The sequence below is a fragment of the Ascaphus truei genome, chromosome 18, assembly GCF_040206685.1.
Source record: "Ascaphus truei isolate aAscTru1 chromosome 18, aAscTru1.hap1, whole genome shotgun sequence".
In the NCBI taxonomy this organism is placed as follows: Eukaryota; Metazoa; Chordata; class Amphibia; order Anura; family Ascaphidae; genus Ascaphus; species Ascaphus truei.
Genome location: NC_134500.1, coordinates 39,902,926 through 39,923,005, shown reverse-complemented (window position 1 = coordinate 39,923,005; position 20,080 = coordinate 39,902,926). Strand labels below are relative to the sequence as shown.

Sequence of the window (20,080 nt, the reverse complement as noted above, 5' to 3'; positions counted from 1 at the left end):
GCAGATGTGATAACCACTACACTATGTAACTCTTAAAATTGTGTCCTGAAACAGCTTTTCTGTCCGCAAGAAAGCACATCAGATTTATTTGTGTGTGCTCGAAATCTTGCTTAAATTGAGCTTAAGTTTTCTGTTTAATAATATATATTTCAAAAAGTACACTTGAACAAACAAGAATATTACTCTATTTGGTAAAGAAAAAATTGTATGAAAGATGGTAAAACCATAACCCATATTTCTGGATTCAAGATTTCCGTTGCCGTCACAATATCTTGTTTTCGAAAACGTTCATTTATGCATAAAAGACCAGACAACTACATAGTTCTAGTGTGTTTTGAACAACGGACCTTCTGCGTGTTAAGCAGATGTGATAACCACTACACTATGGAACTCTTAAAATTGTTTCACGAAAAAGCTTTTCTGTCCGCAAGAAAGCACATCAGATTCATTAGTGTGTGATCAAAATCATGCTTAAATTGAGCTTATGTTTTCTGTTTAATAAAATATATTTCAAATTGTAAACTTGAACAAACAAGAATCTTACTCTATTTGGTAAAGAAAAAATTGTCTGTAAGGATTCTAAAACCATAACCCATATTTCTGGATTCAAGATTTCCGTTGCCGTCACAATATCTTGTTTGAAAACGTACATTTATGCATAAAAGACAAGACAACTACATAGTTCCACTGGGTTTTGAACAACGGATCTTCTGCGTGTTAAGCAGATGTGATAACCACTACACTATGGAACTCTTAAAATTGTTTCCTGAAACAGCTTTTCTGTCCGCAAGAAAGCACATCAAATTCATTTGTGTGTGCTCGAAACCTTGCTTAAATTGAGCTTACGTTTTCTGTTTAATAATATATTTCAAACAGTACACTTGAACAAAAAAGAATCTTACTCTATTTGGTAAAGAAAAAATTGTCTGAAAGGATACTAAAATCATATCCAATATTTCTGGATTCAAGATTTCCGTTGCCGTCACAATATCTTGTTTGAAAACATACATTTATGCATAAAAGACCGACAACTGCATAGTTCCACTGTGTTTTGAACAACGGACCTTCTGCGTGTTAAGCAGATGTGATAACCACTACACTATGTAACTCTTAAAATTGTGTCCTGAAACAGCTTTTCTGTCCGCAAGAAAGCACATCAGATTTATTTGTGTGTGCTCGAAATCTTGCTTAAATTGAGCTTAAGTTTTCTGTTTAATAATATATATTTCAAAAAGTACACTTGAACAAACAAGAATATTAATCTATTTGGTAAAGAAAAAATTGTATGAAAGATGGTAAAACCATAACCCATATTTCTGGATTCAAGATTTCCGTTGCCGTCACAATATCTTGTTTTCGAAAACGTTCATTTATGCATAAAAGACCAGACAACTACATAGTTCTAGTGTGTTTTGAACAACGGACCTTCTGCGTGTTAAGCAGATGTGATAACCACTACACTATGGAACTCTTAAAATTGTTTCCCGAAAAAGCTTTTCTGTCCGCAAGAAAGCACATCAGATTCATTTGTGTGTGATCAAAATCATGCTTAAATTGAGCTTACGTTTTCTGTTTAATAAAATATATTTCAAAAAGTAAAGTTGAACAAACAAGAATCTTACTCTATTTGGTAAAGAAAAAAATTGTATGAAAGGATTCTAAAACCATGACCAAGGAGACGAGAGCTTCCCCCCCCCTCTCATAAAAACCCTCTACATAAAGACATACAAATAACAAGAGGACACATATATGGAGGTAAAAGGCCGCGGCTTATTTATTAACACAAATGGGGATAGCGTACCACCTGTCCGCGCTCAGGGCTGGGCAACGCAAAGGGGGCACCCGGAAGTACGTCCCGGTGACCTGCCCCCTTGCTTCAAACCCCCCGATAACCAGCCCCGAGCCACTTCTGGGGAACAAGCACCAACCCCCCCAACTGCCGCCACCAACGGGCCTGTTTAACCCCCTTAAATCAGACCCGTACCGCCATACCCCTTATGACCTCTTCAAAACCTTCCTGTAAAACATTATTAAACATATCCACACCCACATCCGACAACTGTACCCCATCTTCCCTAAACCATCCATTCAATTTAAAACTAAACTGCGGGTGACGAATGACCCAACCCCCACATTGAACCAAGAAATTCCCCACCTTCCTGTTTAACCTCTTCCTCGTCTTGTTAACTCTCCCCGGGATACGCGCACCTTTCCAAACCAACCTGCATATTATCTCGAACCAAAATAATTGCACCCTTGGCCAAAACGCTAACATGCGCGCCAAATCTTGCTTAATCTGCTGGAATAAATCAATCGACCGCAATTTTGCCACATCATTACCCCCAACATGAATAATGATGATGTCTGGTGCTCTCCTACCCCTGGCCCTAGAAATTAGCAGCGGAAAAAGATGTCCCCACCGCATCCCTCTCATCCCCCACCACGTTACCTCCACCTGGTCCATACTCAAACCTAAATTCTTTCCATAGGGGCGCGAATTCGCCCTCTTCCCCGCCCAGTGTACCATTGAATCTCCCATGATCCAAATTACCACGAAATCTGAGGAGGCAAAAACATGGTGGGAAAAAAGAAAAACAACAGCAGAGTGATTACTCTATCGCAACATTCTCTCCTACCAAATCCGGCCTGATGTATGTCCGGTAACTGTCTGACTTCCAGCGCCCAATCCTCCGTATTTTTGCAACCGCGAGCCCAACGCGTGCTGCTTCCGTCGCTGCCCCAATGCGAAAAGAATGCGTTCCATACTGCCCCCCTTCTAACCCTTGCTGCTTGAGACACATCCGAAAGACCCGCAAATATTGAAACCTTGACAATGCCCCCCCGTTCTTGTGCACTAACAGTGGACCCCCTTGTTCTGGCCTAATGGCCAACTAATCTTCCAACACTTTTACTGGGCACACCACACTTCCAGGCAAGCCCTTCAACAAGATCCACGCTCCCTTTCCTTTCTGATCCGTTTTAGACCTCCGTACCAGCAACCTCACCAAACCTTCTCCTAAACTTACGTCAGCCCGCTACAAGCCACCCCCTCCTTTCTTGGATACACAAACCAATTCACCTACTCGCAGAGCTGCAAAAAATGCTATGATGAATGTGACCTTAAAAAGTACTGCCTCAAAACTGGAAGAGCATACCACGTCTGTGGTCCGCAACAAACCTTCCAAAATTACCGGCGTCACTGGTCTTCTGCCATCCCTGCTAGTTATCCCTTTAACCATGCCTGCTAGCACCTTCCTTACCACAAAACACTTGGACCCATCAACCCTACCATTCAGCCTAAGGAAGAACGATATACCGCCATCTTTCTCCCTCTGGATCCACCAGCTAAACCCTTGTCCCTCAAACTCATCATGTGACCCAGCAAAATGTCTACCTCCGAGATCTTTCCTCCCGCCAACCTTTCCGCCTCCCGAAATTCTCGCCAAGCAGCCACCTAAGCACCCCACGTACCCGGGGCGAGTGAAGCCTTGATTAAATCAATCACACCTCCGTTACCAGATCCCACAAGACTGCTGGGCACCGTTCGCCCTGGGTTTTCCCCCCCCGGTGCCAACCTCCGAAACAGCTCCATCTGCAAACGTGATAATGCATCAGCAATGTTGTTCTCCACCCCAGGAACATGCCTAGCCTTGAAACCTATATTAAGCTGTAAACACCATAACACAAAATGCCTCAACAGAACCAACACTGATGGGGACCGTGAACCAAAATTATTCACAGCCTCCACCACACCCAAGTTGTCGGACCAAAACGTCACCTCCCTGTTAGCAAACTTGTCCCCCCAAAGATGTACAGCCACTAGTAAAGGGAAAAGTTCCAAAAATGTCAGATTCTTGATAAGCTGAATCCCTCGCCAATCCTCTGGCCATTCCTCCGCACACCAAGCTCCATTAAAATATGCACCAAACCCTACTGACCCAGCTGCATCCGTAAATAGCTGCAGCTCATCGTTCCGTGCTGTACGCCCCCTCCACAACGTCCTTCCGTTGTAACTCTGTAAGAATTCTTGCCACACCGCCAAATCCTTCCGAATATCTGTTGTGACCCGAATGAAGTGGTTGGGACGCCTTACCCCCGCTGTAGCTGCTGACAAGCGCCTAGAAAACACCCTTCCCACAGGCATAATGCGAGCTGCAAACACCAAATGGACCATCAAAACCTGAAACTGTCTTAATGAGGCCTTCCTAAGAAGAATGAAATCCTTTATCATACTCCCCAAAACAACTAACTTCTCAGGAGGTAACCTATATTCCCTGTTCACTGAATCAATTACTATGCCCAGAAAACTGAGAGTGGTCGTGGGTGCCACTGTTTTTTCATTCGCCAAAGGAACCCCAAATTCGCGCGCCATGGCTGAAAATGAAAAAGCCACCTTGCGCACAAATCAGACCCCTGCGGACCAACGAAAAGGAAATCATCCAAATAATGTATGATCCCTGCTGCCTGCACCCTATTGCGGACCACCCACTCCAAAAATGTGCTGAATGTTTCAAAATAAAAACAAGACAATGCACAACCCATAGGTAAACAAAGGTCAACAAAATAACGCCCTTCCAAAATACAGCCCAATAAATGAAAACAATCTGGATGTACCGGCAAGAGTCTGAAAGCTGATTTAACGTCAGCCTTCTCCATCAATGCCCCCTGCCCCATCCTTCCCACCAAAGCCGCCGCTTGATCAAATGTGGCGTAGCTTACGGAGCATAAGTCCCTATCTATCCCGTCATTAACTGACGACCCTTTCGGGTAAGACAGATGTTGAATTAACCTGAAAGCCCCCGCCTCCTTTTTCGGAACCACTCCCAACGGTGACACCCTAAGATTTTTTAGGGGCGGGGAAAGGAAAGGACCCGCCATTCTGCCCAACTCAATCTCTTTATCGATTTTTTCTTTTGCACATCCCCATTCAACCTGCCCGACTTCAAATTCCTCTCGCCCCCCGATCCCTCCTGATACTCAAAGGGGATCCTGAATCCTTCCTTAAACCCCTCTCGTAATAAGCTAGCTGCCCGTCTATTGGGGTATTTTTCCAGCCAAGGCGCCATTGCCTCTGCTGAAACTGGCGTTCCCGCCTTCCTGAACAGCCTGCTGTCCTGCTCCCCTGAAACCCTTACTATCTTTCTTAAAGCACTTTGATTTGGGATGCTGACCCCCGCACCCAGCGCAAGTATGTTGGAATCTACAATTCTCAAAATTGCATCTTGACTCGTTGTAACGCCAACATACCCCCGACTGCTTCCCACCTGCACGCCCTCTCCCTGATGTGCGCACCTGAAAATGCTCCCGCCAGACCCCTTTGAGGCTATTTGACCCACTAAAGGACGACCCCCCGTGTTTCTGAAACGCTTTTCTAATCGTATCCTGATACATAAAAAGCGCCGAGCATAAATGCGGATCCTTTTCCCCCGCAATGCCCGCCAAAATCCCAAATTCCTGCGACCAATTACTGAACGTGCGAGGAAAAAGACACTTTTCCACATCCTCCTTTTTAGCCTCCCTTTTTTTTTTTTTTTTGGATTTAGCTACCGCTTCATTGTAACCCGGAAGCAATGACAAAATCTCAATGTAATCACCCGCCCAAATCTTTTCCTTTACTTCCTTTGACAAATGCACGCCAAGGGAACGTGATATGGTCGTACATGAGTCCCCATAGGCCGCATCCGGCAACATTTTTGAACCTGCCAATGGCCTTCCGAGCCCTGTCCCCTGCCCAGCACCTGAATTCACCACCGGATGCTCACCTAACAAACTAACAACTGCCGTTAAATCAGCTCCTTGTCCCGCCACCTGCACCGGCAATGCTGTGGCCGATGCCAACGCATCTTGAATAACTTTCGGCACTGTGCTAAGGGTACAACCTGCTGTACTCTCCACACCCAAAGACACCTGAGCCAACTCTCCACCCACTGTTCCACAGTTGCTCCCCCCGTCAAGCACTGAATCTGACCCCCCCTTCCGCTCACTTGACTTGCATGCCTCCACTGCTTGCTTAGTGGATAATAACGTTGTCATCGGCAATAAAGCTAACTGAACGCCCTTAACCACCGCACTAATCATTCTTGCCTCGGCATCACCCGCTAACCCCAACTCCAACACCTGTGGCCCAGGGGAGCTAACAATGCCCGGCAAGGTAACGCCCTTATTTCCCAAACAAGCAACTCTTTTTCGCTTACCCTTCGATGCCCCAGACCCCGGCAGTGTTTTGACCCGCCTGTCGGGACCTGCCCCAAGACCCTTGTCCTCTAAGCCTCTGACAGCAAGCTCAACCTGAGGCCCGGACCGCTTGCGAGCCGTGGACAACGTACCAGCGCCACGAAGCGAGGTCGACCGCGTCCCGGCCGTTCCAGATTTACTGCACTGACACACTTTATTCGAGCAAATACCCGGTATGTACCTGGCAGATACCTGGAATGCGCCACTCCTCACCTCTGACAAGCCCCGTTGCATTTGCCTTCCCAGCCTGGGTTCATGCCTGGCTGATGGGCGGCTGATCTGTTAAATGATAATGATTAGGATTTAATAGGCTGCAATGCTTCGCGTGTCTACCAGATGGCATAAATTCATGAATTGTAATGCAGTATATATATATATATACTGTGCAGTATTGCAGCCAGCGGGAATAAAATGCTTCAATCCCTGCTTGGAAAATAACTCAATGTACTCGGGCAGAAAACAGTCACAAACCTCAATACACCCGGGTATACCTGCATTCGTGGGACTAGCCAAGCTCGAATAAAGTGTGTCGCCAGTGTACCTGTAAATGAGGAAGCAAATATTAAACCCCCAATTAAGCTAACCTTTATTCCTGAATAACTCTTATTTTTTTTTTTTTTTAAAAAGGACCAATCCTTTACCTACGTTCTCTTCTAGGCTGGGACCAAACCCCCCAAACTCTTTTTTTTTTTTTTTTGTTTTTTTTGTTTTTTTTACCAACCATCCTTTTCCAGCCATCCTTTCACCAGTAACCGGCTATGGCGAGCATGTCGGCCCCCTCCCAAAATCCCCCTCTTTTTTTTTTTTTAGGGGAGAAAGGGAACACCTACTGCTCGCCTCCATCCATGCTCTTGTTTTTTTTTGTTTTTTTTTGATAAGGTTGGGACCCATGTCCCACCCCTGTTTTTCCAGGGACCCATGTCCCACCCTTTTTTTATTTTTTTTATTTTTATTTTTTTTAGGGACCCATGTCCCACCCTTGTTTTTTCCAGGGACCCATGTCCCACCCCTGTTTTTCCAGGGACCCATGTCCCACCCCTGTTTTTCCAGGGACCCATGTCCCACACCTGTTTTTGTGGGGACCCATGTCCAACACTTGTTTTTGTGGGGACCCATGTCCCACACCTGTTTTTGTGGAGACCCATGTCCCATCCCTGTTTTTCCAGGGGCCCATGTCCCACACCTGTTTTTGTGGGGACCCATGTCCAAACTTGTTTTTGTGGGGACCCATGTCCCACCCCTGTTTTTCCAGGGACCCATGTCCCACACCTGTTTTTATGGGGACCCATGTCCAACACTTGTTTTTGTGGGGACCCATGTCCCACACCTGTTTTTGTGGAGACCCATGTCCCACCCCTGTTTTTCCAGGGACCCATGTCCCACACCTGTTTTTGTGGGGACCCATGTCCCACACCTGTTTTTGTGGAGACCCATGTCCCACCCCTGTTTTTCAGGGGCCCATGTCCCACACCTGTTTTTGTGGGGACCCATGTCCAAACTTGTTTTTGTGGGGACCCATGTCCCACACCTGTTTTTGTGGAGACCCATGTCCCACCCCTTTTTTTTTCAGGGACCCAATGTCCCACACCTGTTCATGTGGGAACCCATCTCCCAGGCTCCTCCCAAAAGTCACCCAGCCTTCAACCAAATAGGCTGTGATTTCCAAAAATTCCGCCATGACATACCCTTCTGCACCACCAACGCCTCCCGTGCTCCGTAACTAGGACCCCCTTCATCACTTGATGATGGCCACGCCTCAGCGCAGGTAGCATGGGAACCGCCCTGTTCTCTCGCGTTTTCACGACTGCCCAAACTTCCTTGATCACTTCCAGCTTTCAGCACTAGTGCACCCATCTGCTTCTGAAACCATCCTTCCTCATGGTTGTGCGCCTCCGTCAAAAGCTGCATGGTGCTGACCTGAAAGGACATCGCTACTAGCGCTATAATTTATCCAATGGCTCGTCAAACATTGGTTTAATTCCACCACCTAAATCCTGCCAGCAAACTACTCTTGAACTCTTGCCTGGCCGATCTTTCCACAAAAACCAGTTCACTTGAATAGACTTAGAACTTGCTTAAATTGAGCTTACGTTTTCTGTATAATAATATATATTTCAAAAAGTACAATTGAACAAACAAGAATCTTACTCTATTTGGTAAAGAAAATATTGTATGAAAGGATTCTAAAACCTTAACAAATATTTCTGGATTCAGGATTTCTGTTGCCGTCACAATATCTTGTTTGAAAACGTACATTTATGCATAAAAGACAAGACAACTACATAGTTCCACTGTGTTTTGAACAACAGACCATCTGCGTGTTAAGCAGATGTGATAACCACTACACTATGGAACTCTTAAAAATGTTTTCTGAAACAGCTTTTCTGTCCGCAAGAAAGCACATCAGATACATTTGTGTGTGCTCGAAACCTTGCTTAAATTGAGCTTACGTTTTCTGTTTAATAATATATATTTCAAAAGTACAATTGAACAAACAAGAATCTTACTCTATTTGGTAAAGAAAAAACTGTCTGAAAGGATACTAAAACCATATCCAATATTTCTGGATTCAAGATTTCCGTTGCCGTTACAATATCTAGTTTTCGAAAACGTACATTTATGCATAAAAGACCAGACAACTACATAGTTCCACTGTGTTTTGAACAACAGACCTTCTGCGTGTTAAGCAGACGTGATAACCACTACACTATGGAACTCCTAAAAATATTCTCTGAAACAGCTTTTTTGTCCACAAGAAAGCACATCAGATTCATTTGTGTGTGCTCGAAATCTTGCTTAAATTGAGCTTACGTTTTCTGTTTAATAATATATATTTCAAAAAGTACACTTGAACAAACAAGAATCTTACTCTATTTGGTAAAGAAAAAATTGTATGAAAGATGGTACAACCATAACCCATATTTCTGGATTCAAGATTTCCGTTGCCGTTACAATATCTTGTTTGAAAACGTACATTTATGCATAAAAGACAAGAAAACTACATAGTTCCACTGGGTTTTGAACCCAGGACCTTCTGCGTGTTAAGCAGACGTGATAACCACTACACTATGGAACTCTTAAAAATATTCTCTGAAACAGCTTTTCTGTCCACAAGAAAGCACATCAGATTCATTTGTGTGTGCTCGAAATCTTGCTTAAATTGAGCTTACGTTTTCTGTTTAATAATATATATTTCAAAAAGTACAATTGAACAAACAAGAATCTTCCTCTATTTGGTAAAGAAAATATTGTATGAAAGGATTCTAAAACCTTAACCAATATTTCTGGATTCAAGGTTTCCATTGCAGTCACAATATCTTGTTTGATAACGTACATTTATGCATAGAAGACAAGACAACTACATAGTTCCACTGTGTTTTGAACAACGGACCTTCTGCGTGTTAAGCAGATGTGATAACCACTACACTATGGAACTCTTAAAAATGTTTCCTGAATCAGCTTTTCTGTCCGCAAGAAAGCACATCAGATTCATTTGTGTGTGCTCGAAACCTTGCTTAAATTGAGCTTACGTTTTCTGTTTAATAATATATATTTCAAAAGTACAATTGAACAAACAAGAATCTTACTCTATTTGGTAAAGAAAAAACTGTCTGAAAGGATACTAAAACCATATCCAATATTTCTGGATTCAAGATTTCCGTTGCCGTTACAATATCTTGTTTTCAAAAACGTACATTTATGCATAAAAGACCAGACAACTACATAGTTCCACTGGGTTTTGAACCCAGGACCTTCTGCGGGTTAAGCAGACGTGATAACCACTACACTATGGAACTCTTAAAAATATTCTCTGAAACAGCTTTTCTGTCCACAAGAAAGCACATCAGATTCATTTGTGTGTGCTCGAAAACTTGCTTAAATTGAGCTTACGTTTTCTGTTTAATAATATATATTTCAAAAAGTACACTTGAACAAACAAGAATCTTACTCTATTTGGTAAAGAAAAAATTGTATGAAAGAATGCTAAAACCATAACCCATATTTCTGAATTCAAGATTTCCGTTGCCGTCACAATATCTTGTTTGAAAACGTACATATATGCATAAAAGACAAAACAACTACCTAGTTACACTGGGTTTTGAACCCAGGACCTTCTGCGTGTGAAGCAGACGTGATAACCACTACACTATGGAACTCTTAAAATTGTTTCCTGAAACAGCTTTTCTGTCCGCAAGAAAGCACATCAGATTCATTTGTGTGTGCTCGATATCTTGCTTAAATTGAACTTACGTTTTCTGTTTAATAATATATATTTCAAAAAGTACACTTGAACAAACAAGAATCTGACTCTATTTGGTAAAGAAAAAATTGTCTGAAAGGATTCTAAAACCATAACCAATATTTCTGTATTCAAGATTTCTGTTGCCGTCACAATATCTTGTTTGAAAATGTACATTTAAGCATAGAAGACCAGACAACTACATAGATCCACTGTGTTTTGAACAACGGACCTTCTGGGTGTTAAGCAGATGTGATAACCACTACACTATGGAACTCTTCCAAAAAATTTCTGAAACAGCTTTTCAGTCTGCAAAAAAGCACATCAGATTCATTTGTGTGTGCTTGAAATCTTGCTTAAATTGAGCTTACGTTTTCTGTTTAATAATATATATTTAAAAAAAGTACACTTGAACAAACAAGAATCTTACTCTATTTGGTAAAGAAAAAATTGTATGAAAGAATCTTAAAACCATAACCCATATTTTTGGATCCACTGTGTTTTGAACAACGGACCTTTTGCATATTAAGCAGATGTGATAACCACTACACTATGGAACTCTTAAAAATGCTTCCTGAAACAGCTTTTCTGTCCGCAAGAAAGCACATCAGATTCATTTGCACGAAACCTTGCTTAAATTGAGCTTACGTTTTCTGTTTAATAATATATATTTCAAAAAGTACACTTGAACAAACAAGAATCTTACTATTTTTGGTAAAGAAAAAATTGTCTGAAAGGATACTAAAACCATAACCAATATTTCTGGATTCAAGATTGCCTTCACAATATCTTGTTTTCGAAAACGTTCATTTATGCATAAAAGACCAGACAACTACATAGTTCCACTGGGTTTTGAACCCATGACTTTCTGCGTGTTAAGCAGACGTGATAACCACTACACTATGGAACTCTTATAAATGTTTTCTGAAACAGCTTTTCATTCCGCAAAAAAAGCACATCAGATTCATTTGTGTGTGCTCGAAATCTTGCTTAAATTGAACTTACGTTTTCTGTTTAATAATATATATTTCAAAAAGTACACTTGAACAAACAAGAATATTACTCTATTTGGTAAAGAAAAAATTGTCTGAAAGGATACTAAAACCATATCCAATATTTCTGGATTCAAGATTTCCATTGCCATCACAATATCTTGTTTGAAAATGTACATTTATGCATATATGACAAGACAACTACATAGTTCCACTGGGTTTTGAACCCAGGACCTTCTGCGTGTGAAGCAGACGTGATAACCACTACACTATGGAACTCTTAAAAATGTTTCCTGAAACAGCTTTTCTGTCCGCAAGAAAGCACATCAGATTCATTTGTGTGTGCTCAAAATCATGCTTAAATTGAGCTAACGTTTTCTGTTTAATAAAATATATTTCAAAAAGTAAACTTGAACAAACAAGAATATTACTCTATTTGGTAAAGATAAAATTGTCTGAAAGGATTCTAAAACCATATCCAATATTTCTGGATTCAAGATTTCCGTTGCCGTCACAATATCTTGTTTGAAAACGTACATTTATGCATAAAAGACAAGACAACTACATAATTCCACTGGGTTTTGAACCCAGGACCTTCTGCGTGTGAAGCAGACGTGATAACCACTACACTATGGAACTCTTAAAAATGTTTTCTGAATCAGTTTTTCTGTCCGCAAGAAAGCACATCAGATTCATTTGTGTGTGCTCGAAATCTTGCTTAAATTGAGCTTACGTTTTCTGTTTAATAAAATATATTTCAAAAAGTAAACTTGAACAAACAAGAATCTTACTCTATTTGGTAAAGATAAAATTGTCTGAAAGGATTCTAAAACCATAACCAATATTTCTGGATTCAAGATTTCTGTTGCCGTCATAATATCTTGTTTGAAAACGTACATTTATGCATAAAAGAATAGACAACTACATAGTTCCACTGTGTTTTGAACAACGGACCTTCTGCGTGTGAAGCAGACGTGATAACCACTACACTATGGAACTCTTAAAATTGTTTCCTGAAACAGCTTTTCTGTCCGCAAGAAAGCACATCAGATTAATTTGTGTATGCTCGAAATCTTGCTTAAATTGAGCTTACGTTTTCTGTTTAATAATACATTTCAAACAGTACACTTGAACAATCAAGAATCTTACTCTATTTGATAAAGAAAAAATTGTCTGAAAGGATACTAAAACCATATCCAATATTTCTGGATTCAAGATTTCCGTTGCCGTCTCAATATCTTGTTTGAAAACGTATATTTATGCATAAAAGACAAGACAACTACATAATTCCACTGGATTTTGAACCCAGGAGCTTCTGCGTGTGAAGCAGATGTGATAACCACTACACTATGGAACTCTTAAAATTGTTTCCTGAAAAAGCATTTCTGTCCGCAAGAAAGCACATCAGATTCATTTGTGTGTGCTCGAAATCTTGCTTAAATTGAGCTTACGTTTTCTGTTTAATAATATATATTTCAAGAAGTACACTTGAACAAACAAGAATCTTACTCTATTTGGTAAAGAAAAAATTGTCTGAAAGGATACTAAAACCATATCCAATATTTCTGGATTCAAGATTTCCGTTGCCCTCACAATATCTTGTTTGAAAACGTATATTTATGCATAAAAGACCAGACAACTACATGGTTCCACTTGGTTTTGAACCCAGGAACTTCTGCGTGGTAAGCAGATGAGCTAACCACTACACTATGGAACTCTTAAAATTGTTTCCTGAAACAGCTTTTCTGTCCGCAAGAAAGCACATCAGATTTATTTGTGTGTGCTCAAAATTATGCTTAAATTGAGCTAACGTTTTCTGTTTAATAAAATATATTTCAAAAAGTACCCTTGAACAAACAAGAATCTTACTCTATTTGGTAAAGAAAAAATTGTCTGAAAGGATACTAAAACCATATCCAATATTTCTGGATTCAAGATTTCCGTTGCCATCACAATATCTTGTTTGAAAACGTACATTTATGCATAAAAGACAAGACAACTACATAGTTCCACTGGGTTTTGAACCCAGGACCTTCTGCGTGTGAAGCAGATGTGATAACCACTACACTATGGAACTCTTCCAAAAAATTTCTGAAACAGCTTTTCAGTCTGCAAAAAAGCACATCAGATTCATTTGTGTGTGCTTGAAATCTTGCTTAAATTGAGCTTACGTTTTCTGTTTAATAATATATATTTCAAAAAGTACACTTGAACAAACAAGAATCTTACTCTATTTGGTAAAGAAAAAATTGTATGAAAGAATGGTAAAACCATAACCCATATTTCTGGATCCACTGTGTTTTGAACAACGGACCTTTTGCATGTTAAGCAGATGTGATAACCGCTACACTATGGAACTCTTAAAAATGCTTCCTGAAACAGCTTTTCTGTCCGCAAGAAAGCACATCAGATTCATTTGCACGAAACCTTGCTTAAATTGAGCTTACGTTTTCTGTTTAATAATATATATTTCAAAAAGTACACTTGAACAAACAAGAATCTTACTATTTTTGGTAAAGAAAAAATTGTCTGAAAGGATACTAAAACCATAACCAATATTTCTGGATTCAAGATTGCCTTCACAATATCTTGTTTTCGAAAACGTTCATTTATGCATAAAAGACCAGACAACTACATAGTTCCTCTGGGTTTTGAACCCAGGACCTTCTGCGTGTGAAGCAGACGTGATAACCACTACACTATGGAACTCTTAAAATTGTTTCCTGAAACAGCTTTTCTGTCCGCAAGAAAGCACATCAGATTCATTTGTGTGTGCTCAAAATCATGCTTAAATTGAACAATCGTTTTCTGGTTAATAAAATATATTTAAAAAAATAAACTTGAACCAACAAGAATATTGCCCTATTTGGTAAAGAAAAAATTGTCTGAAAGGATACTAAAACCATATCCAATATTTCTGGATTCAAGATTTCCGTTGCCGTCACAATATCTTGTTTGAAAATGTACATTTATGCATAAAAGACAAGACAACTACATAGTTCCACTGGGTTTTGAACCCAGGACCTTCTGCTTGTGAAGCAGACGTGATAACCACTACACTATGGAACTCTTAAAAATGTTTCCTGAAACAGCTTTTCTGTCCGCAAGAAAGCACATCAGATTCATTTGTGTGTGCTCAAAATCATGCTTAAATTAAGCTAACTTTTTCTGTTTAATAAAATATATTTCAAAAAGTACCCTTGAACAAACAAGAATCTTACTCTATTTGGTAAAGAAAAAATTGTCTGAAAGGATACTAAAACCATATCCAATATTTCTGGATTCAAGATTTCCGTTGCCATCACAATATCTTGTTTGAAAACGTACATTTATGCATAAAAGACAAGACAACTACATAGTTCCACTGGGTTTTGAACAACGGACCTTCTGCGTGTGAAGCAGACGTGATAACCACTACACTATGGAACTCTTAAAATTGTTTCCTGAAACAGCTTTTCTGTCCGCAAGAAAGCACATCAGATTAATTTGTGTGTGCTCAAAACCTTGCTTAAATTGAGCTTACGTTTTCTGTTTAATAATATATTTCAAACAGTACACTTGAACAAAAAAGAATCTTACTATTTTTGGTAAAGAAAAAATTGTCTGAAAGGATTCTAAAACCATAACCAATATTTCTGGATTCAAGATTTCCGTTGCCGTCACAATATCTTGTTTGAAAACATACATTTATGCATAAAAGACAAGACAACTACATAGTTCCACTGGGTTTTGAACCCAGGACCTTCTTGCGTGTGAAGCAGACGTGATAACCACTACACTATGAAACTCTTAAAAATGCTTCCTGAAACAGCTTTTCTGTCCGCAAAAAAAGCACATTAGATTAATTTGTGTGTGCTAGAAATCTTGCTTAAATTGAGCTTACGTTTTCTGTTTAATAATATATATTTCAAAAAGTACAATTGAACAAACAAGAATCTTACTCTATTTGGTAAAGAAAATATTGTATGAAAGGATTCTAAAACCTTAACCAATATTTCTGGATTCAAGATTTCTGTTGCCGTCACATTATCTTTTATGAAAACGTACATTTATGCATAGAAGACATGACAACTACATAGTTCCAATGTGTTTTGAACAACGGACCTTCTGCGTGTTAAGTAGATGTGATAACCACTACACTATGGAAATCTTAAAAATGTTTTCTGAAACAGCTTTTCTGTCCGGAAGAAAGCACATCAGATTCATTTGTGTGTGCTCGAAATCTTGCTTAAATTGAGCTTACAGTATGTTTTCTGTTTAATAATATATATTTCAAAAAGTACAATTGAACAAACAAGAATCTTACTCTATTTGGTAAAGAAAATATTGTATGAAAGGATTCTAAAACCTTAACCAATATTTCTGGATTCAAGATTTCTGTTGCCGTCACATTATCTTGTATGAAAACGTACATTTATGCATAGAAGACAAGACAACTACATAGTTCCAATGTGTTTTGAACAACGGACCTTCTGCGTGTTAAGTAAATGTGATAACCACTACACTATGGAAATCTTAAAAATGTTTTCTGAAACAGCTTTTCTGTCCGGAAGAAAGCACATCAGATTCATTTGTGTGTGCTCGAAATCTTGCTTAAATTGAACTTACGTTTTCTGTTTAATAATATATATTTCAAAAAGTACACTTGAACAAACAAGAATATTACTCTATTTGTTAAAGAAAAAATTGTCTGAAAGGATACTAAAACCATATCCAATATTTCTGGATTCAAGATTTCCATTGCCATCACAATATCTTGTTTGAAAATGTACATTTATGCATAAATGACAAGACAACTACATAGTTCCACTGGGTTTTGAACCCAGGACCTTCTGCGTGTGAAGCAGACGTGATAACCACTACACTATGGAACTCTTAAAAATGTTTCCTGAAACAGCTTTTCTGTCCGCAAGAAAGCACATCAGATTCATTTGTGTGTGCTCAAAATCATGCTTAAATTGAGCTAACGTTTTCTGTTTAATAAAATATATTTCAAAAAGTAAACTTGAACAAACAAGAATATAACTCTATTTGGTAAAGATAAAATTGTCTGAAAGGATTCTAAAACCATATCCAATATTTCTGGATTCAAGATTTCCGTTGCCGTCACAATATCTTGTTTGAAAACGTATTTATGCATAAAAGACAAGACAACTACATAATTCCACTGGGTTTTGAACCCAGGACCTTCTGCGTGTGAAGCAGACGTGATAACCACTACACTATGGAACTCTTAAAAATGTTTTCTGAATCAGTTTTTCTGTCCGCAAGAAAGCACATCAGATTCATTTGTGTGTGCTCGAAATCTTGCTTAAATTGAGCTTACGTTTTCTGTTTAATAAAATATATTTCAAAAAGTAAACTTGAACAAACAAGAATATTACTCTATTTGGTAAAGATAAAATTGTCTGAAAGGATTCTAAAACCATAACCAATATTTCTGGATTCAAGATTTCTGTTGCCGTCATAATATCTTGTTTGAAAACGTACATTTATGCATAAAAGAATAGACAACTACATAGTTCCACTGTGTTTTGAACAACGGACCTTCTGCGTGTGAAGCAGACGTGATAACCACTACACTATGGAACTCTTAAAATTGTTTCCTGAAACAGCTTTTCTGTCCGCAAGAAAGCACATCAGATTAATTTGTGTATGCTCGAAATCTTGCTTAAATTGAGCTTACGTTTTCTGTTTAATAATACATTTCAAACAGTACACTTGAACAATCAAGAATCTTACTATATTTGATAAAGAAAAAATTGTCTGAAAGGATACTAAAACCATATCCAATATTTCTGGATTCAAGAATTCCGTTGCCGTCTCAATATCTTGTTTGAAAACGTATATTTATGCATAAAAGACAAGACAACTACATAATTCCACTGGATTTTGAACCCAGGAGCTTCTGCGTGTGAAGCAGATGTGATAACCACTACACTATGGAACTCTTAAAATTGTTTCCTGAAAAAGCATTTCTGTCCGCAAGAAAGCACATCAGATTCATTTGTGTGTGCTCGAAATCTTGCTTAAATTGAGCTTACGTTTTCTGTTTAATAATATATATTTCAAGAAGTACACTTGAACAAACAAGAATCTTACTCTATTTGGTAAAGAAAAAATTGTCTGAAAGGATACTAAAACCATATCCAATATTTCTGGATTCAAGATTTCCGTTGCCCTCACAATATCTTGTTTGAAAACGTATATTTATGCATAAAAGACCAGACAACTACATGGTTCCACTTGGTTTTGAACCCAGGAACTTCTGCGTGGTAAGCAGATGAGCTAACCACTACACTATGGAACTCTTAAAATTGTTTCCTGAAACAGCTTTTCTGTCCGCAAGAAAGCACATCAGATTTATTTGTGTGTGCTCAAAATCATGCTTAAATTGAGCTAACGTTTTCTGTTTAATAAAATATATTTCAAAAAGTAAACTTGAACAAACAAGAATATTACTCTATTTGGTAAAGATAAAATTGTCTGAAAGGATTCTAAAACCATAACCAATATTTCTGGATTCAAGATTTCTGTTGCCGTCACAATATCTTGATTGAAAACGTACATTTATGCATAAAAGAATAGACAACTACAAAGTTCCACTGTGTTTTGAACAACGGACCTTCTGCGTGTGAAGCAGACGTGATAACCACTACACTATGGAACTCTTAAAATTGTTTCCTGAAACAGCTTTTCTGTCCGTAAGAAAGCACATCAGATTAATTTGTGTGTGCTCGAAACCTTGCTTAAATTGAGCTTACGTTTTCTGTTTAATAATATATTTCAAACAGTACACTTGAACAATCAAGAATCTTACTCTATTTGATAAAGAAAAAATTGTCTGAAAGGATACTAAAACCATATCCAATATTTCTGGATTCCCGTTGCCGTCTCAATATCTTGTTTGAAAACGTATATTTATGCATAAAAGACAAGACAACTACATAATTCCACTGGCTTTTGAACCCAGGAGCTTCTGCGTGTGAAGCAGACGTGATAACCACTACACTATGGAACTCTTAAAAATGTTTCCTGAAACAGCTTTTCTGTCCGCAAGACATTTGTTCATTTGTGTGTGATCAAAATCATGCTTAAATTGAGCTTACGTTTTCTGTTTAATAATATATTTCAAACAGTACACTTGAACAAAAAAGAATCTTACTCTATTTGGTAAAGATAAAATTGTCTGTAAGGATTCTAAAACCATAACCAATATTTCTGGATTCAAGATTTCTGGGGAGGAGTTCCCGGAAGGCCTACTTAAGGCCAGGCTGGCGGGCAGCACGTCCTCTTTTGCTGCCCGCCAGACGATTTCCCACCCACCCATCCCATTAGGTAGTGATTGCAATCATGTAATGAACGGCAGCAGAAGGTTGAGCAGGGCAGGGTATTCCCAGGAATGTGGACATATGCATTGTATGCCGTGTTAATGGTTCTTTGTTCCGTTTCAGCACGAACAGCTGATACTGTGCTGAGTGAAAGGAACGAGGTCCGAGCAGGAGGGGTCATTGTCCAGTTTTGCCTTTGTCGCGGCGGCTCTTGGGGGGTAGGTGCTTGTTCTTGCCAGACTGGGAGCTGGGCCGTTTGAGCCCGGGGGGAGTACGAGTGGGCAAGGTCAGTTATCCATGACCTCGAGAGCCCGCTCGCGTAGGGGACACGAGGTCAGCGGTTCGAGGGCCGGCTGACCGTCCCCTCCCCCTCCTGTCAAAGGAGCACACTCTGGCAGGGAGTGCATTTACCCCATTAGGTTTTCTGTATAAATAAATAGCCGCGGCCATTTTACCTCCAGCTCCCGTTTCCTGTCTTTATTTGTACGTTACATGTGGGTACAAGGCGGGGGGAGAGGGGAACCACCTGGAACCTCCCTGGTCATGTCTTTTATGCATAAATGTACGTTTTCAAACAAGATATTGTGACGGCAACAGAAATCCTGAATCCAGAAATATTGGTTATAGTTTTAGAATCCTTTCATACAATATTTTCTTTACCAAATAGAGTAAGATTCTTGTTTGTTCAATTGTACTTTTTGAAATATATATTATTAAACAGAAAACGTAAGCTCAATTTAAGCAAGATTTCAAGCACACACAAATTAATCTGATGTGCTTTCTTGCGGACAGAAAAGCTGTTTCAGGAAATGTACGTTTTCAAACAAGATATTGTGACGGCAACGGAAATCTTGAATCCAGAAATATTGGATATGATTTTAGTATCCTTTCAGACAATTTTTTCTTTACCAAATAGAGTAAGATTCTTTTTTGTTCAAGTGTACTGTTTGAAATATATTATTAAACAGAAAACGTAAGCTCAATTTAAGGAAGGTTTCGAGCACACACAAATGAATCTGATGTGCTTTCTTGCGGACAGAAAAGCTGTTTCAGGAAACATTTTTAAGAGTTGCATAGTGTAGTGGTTATCACGTCTGCTTCACACGCAGATGGTCCTGGGTTCAAAACCCAGTGGAACTATGTAGTTGTCTTGTCTTTTATGCATAAATGTACGTTTTCAAACAAGATATTATGACGGTAACAGAAATCTTGAAACCAGAAATATTGGTTATGGTTTTAGAATCCTTTCAGACAATTTTATCTTTACCAAATAGAGTAATATT

General features: G+C 39.2%; 7 non-coding genes across 7 annotated transcripts; all 7 read right to left on the bottom strand.

Annotated features, from left to right (window-relative positions):
* Window positions 1-9,237: 9,237 nt before the first annotated feature.
* On the bottom strand, window positions 9,238-9,310 carry TRNAV-AAC (transfer RNA valine (anticodon AAC)). Its single transcript has one exon. It is a non-coding gene; the product is annotated as a tRNA-Val (tRNA).
* Window positions 9,311-11,672: 2,362 nt separating this feature from the next.
* TRNAV-CAC (transfer RNA valine (anticodon CAC)) lies at window positions 11,673-11,745 on the bottom strand. Its single transcript has one exon. It is a non-coding gene; the product is annotated as a tRNA-Val (tRNA).
* A 287-nt stretch (window positions 11,746-12,032) lies between these two features.
* Window positions 12,033-12,105, bottom strand: TRNAV-CAC (transfer RNA valine (anticodon CAC)). The gene has a single exon. It is a non-coding gene; the product is annotated as a tRNA-Val (tRNA).
* Window positions 12,106-13,470: 1,365 nt separating this feature from the next.
* TRNAV-CAC (transfer RNA valine (anticodon CAC)) lies at window positions 13,471-13,543 on the bottom strand. Its single transcript has one exon. It is a non-coding gene; the product is annotated as a tRNA-Val (tRNA).
* Window positions 13,544-14,462: 919 nt separating this feature from the next.
* Window positions 14,463-14,535, bottom strand: TRNAV-CAC (transfer RNA valine (anticodon CAC)). The gene has a single exon. It is a non-coding gene; the product is annotated as a tRNA-Val (tRNA).
* Window positions 14,536-16,267: 1,732 nt separating this feature from the next.
* On the bottom strand, window positions 16,268-16,340 carry TRNAV-CAC (transfer RNA valine (anticodon CAC)). The gene has a single exon. It is a non-coding gene; the product is annotated as a tRNA-Val (tRNA).
* Window positions 16,341-16,625: 285 nt separating this feature from the next.
* On the bottom strand, window positions 16,626-16,698 carry TRNAV-CAC (transfer RNA valine (anticodon CAC)). Its single transcript has one exon. It is a non-coding gene; the product is annotated as a tRNA-Val (tRNA).
* Between the last annotated feature and the right edge of the window lie 3,382 nt (window positions 16,699-20,080).